This window comes from Hyposmocoma kahamanoa, unplaced genomic scaffold (genome assembly GCF_003589595.1).
Source record: "Hyposmocoma kahamanoa isolate Upper Pololo Valley unplaced genomic scaffold, ASM358959v1 63, whole genome shotgun sequence".
Classification (NCBI taxonomy): Eukaryota; Metazoa; Arthropoda; class Insecta; order Lepidoptera; family Cosmopterigidae; genus Hyposmocoma; species Hyposmocoma kahamanoa.
The window spans coordinates 23,193,478-23,196,443 of NW_020653851.1; positions in this window are offsets into that span (position 1 = coordinate 23,193,478).

The following is a 2,966-nucleotide window of genomic DNA, read 5'->3' on the forward strand; positions in this document are numbered from 1 at the left end:
TTTTTTTTTATTAATCTGAAAATTAAGTTTTCTAATGAATTGGGATATCAGTAAACAATTTTGTTGTCCACTTCAGTGTAGAAAGGTACGGAGCCCACATTAGTGATAAATAGCGAAGTGTTAGCAATTTGCCTTAAATACCCTGGAGCGTGCTCCGAACACACATACGCTGATATTTATATTGTCCTAATTACTATCTCCAAAGCATTAGCAAGGGACTGGTTCCGCAGCCGAGCTGCCAGAAAGTTAAAATAGCTAAAAGTACTGGGAACTCGACTCCGATCACTTAAATACTAGATGGAAGCTAGACGCAAGATTAGCAACTGACTTGCCTAATATATTATAATAAAAAGAGCAGGGCGTCAGCAGTTAGGCGGCTAACAGATAGACAGCATGTTTGCAGTTAAAGCGTGAAGTCGTAATAAACTTCATGCAGGCGAGACCACGACTGCATGAAGTTGATAATGACCTCAGCATTAACTAATGCAAATAATATATAAATGTAACTTAAAAGTATGTAAATGTAGCTAATAACATGTAAATGTAACTAGTAATAATTGTAAATGTCAACTAACACTGGTAGTAATAAAGGCTTATTTTATTTTATGGTATTGTTAATATATATAAATAAATATAAAAGAGATAAATAATTGAATTAATAAAGAAACATTTGTTACTCAAGGCAGTGGTTTGGTATATATTGTGAATCAGTTAACTTTTTTTACAAACTTTGTGGTATGTGAATATTATATCTAAAAAAATTAAACAAAAAAATGTGAAATTATTTATTGGTAATATACAGGTAAGGTAATCTCAGTACAGAGTACTAAAAAAAACCGACCTCAAAAGTACGTTGAATTACGTCTGTTTGCTAAGTTTTATTGAAATATCCTTAAATTCGCCACTATACAGGACTTGACACTGGAGAACAAAACAAATAACAAAAATCGGTTCTCATTACTCCAAGTATGTGGAGAGAAAAACGCCTTAGATTGGAGAAATAGCAAGATCAACCATTAAAATAATTTAATAACAGCTTTTCGAGGTAGTTTCAAATATTCGGCCTCAAAGTGCTGGAATAATATTCCACCACCTATACGCAACGAGACATCATCCTCTTTACAGTCATAACTTACACCTACAGCTATAATTATATTCACATTTGCTCATGCACTTATATGTCAAACAGGTTATTTTAGATGCACTATTTACACTTTACTATGTATACTATTATTGTCAATGTATAACTTTACTCATAGTCGTTATATTTTTGCTTTCTAATAACTTAATCCCTCTCGTTGGTTCTGACTGAAAACCAGCGCCTTAGGAAACTTTGGCATATGCTGAGTCAGCGCCGTTTCACTGCTATGACAATCATGTTTTGTTTTTTCTTTTATGCTAAATCTGTATTTGTGTTATATCAGTGAATAAAGTGTTAATCTATCTATCTATCTAATTGCTCCTTAGTAAAATTTTGGCGCTATTTATAAAAATGAATCTTCATGCGTGAGCAGTCACCCTTAGAGGTGGATGATTTTCTTCAAAATGAAATGGAACCACTATGGAATTACCCCCTTTCCAACAAAAAAGAATCATGAAAATCGGTTCACAAGTACCGGAGTTATCGCGTAACATACATACAAAAAAAAAACAAAAAAAACATACAGTCGAACCTCCTCCTTTTTTGAAGTCGGTTAAAAAGACAATAAAAACTTAAATACTAGAAAGTAAAACTTTTAAATTATATGAATAACATTGCGTCCCCGCGGCAAGGTACCCAAGATCCTGGCAGCGTTCCTCCTTTGTATTGTTGTGCTAATGCATTGGGCAAGGTAGCTGCTAGCGCTTGGGTTTCCCAGACAGTCTATTAATTTTTTGGATAAAATTTTGTACAGACGAAGGGCACTGGGACCTCACGGGCCAAGGGTTTCTGGACAATAATCGGGGAGTACCTTACGTCAATTGGCAATGGCAGGCATGCAGGCATTATAGTGTACGCCATCGATACGATAAGAAGACGAGAACTTCGAGTACATTAGATGGTAATAAAAAACAACAATAATAAATAAATAAATATTAGACAACATCACTTACGTTGCTCTGATGCCAAAGAAAATAATTAAAGACTTGTGTTATGGAAATAGTGTTAGCGAATCGTGACATTAATTTACTAATGTATATTTTGTTGAGTTGTTAGGTTTTCGCGATTGTTACACATAGGAAATTAAACTATTTTTCCGGATTTAAATCGCGTATATTTGTTTTTTCAAACACTATTTATTATTACTTCGCTTCAATAAGAATTAGTTTCATCGTAATAATAAATATGTCGACATCGTCATCATCGAATTAACGGAACGCTAACAGGCGGCCGCCATTACGAAAAACATCTTTTACTAGAAAAGACGTGGTTTTGTTTTGTTTAGATTTATAGTGAAAAATCTTACAATATAATTTAGAACAGCCACTGGAGTCTCATTTCTATGTCTACTAGGAAAATCTCACAATCGGAAACAACGACGGTACCACAAACTCGCAGACCCGAGACAATATAGAAAAGTTCATTTTCTATATTGAGACGGCCGAGGATCGAACACGGGAACTTAGAGATGACGACACTATGAAAACCGGTGCGCAAGCCACTCCACCGCGGAGGTCAGATAACGATCAATCTAATGTAACGACGAGGAAAAGGGATCACAAAACATCCTCAGTAACAGATAGTCTAGCGGAAAAGGTTGCAGTTGCACCAATAATTAATAAAAGTATCTGTGATGATAACAATACACCTGCTATTATCCAGTTCGAACTTTCCGCGCAAAATTTCGATTCACAAATATTCGACAGTGAGGCGAGCACTCCTGAAAAATTATCGAAGAGTTTAAATCGTACAATAAAGCAACACAGCGATACAACACGCACAGAAGAGTTTCAAAAAGAAATGAAAGCACTAAAGTTGGAGTTAA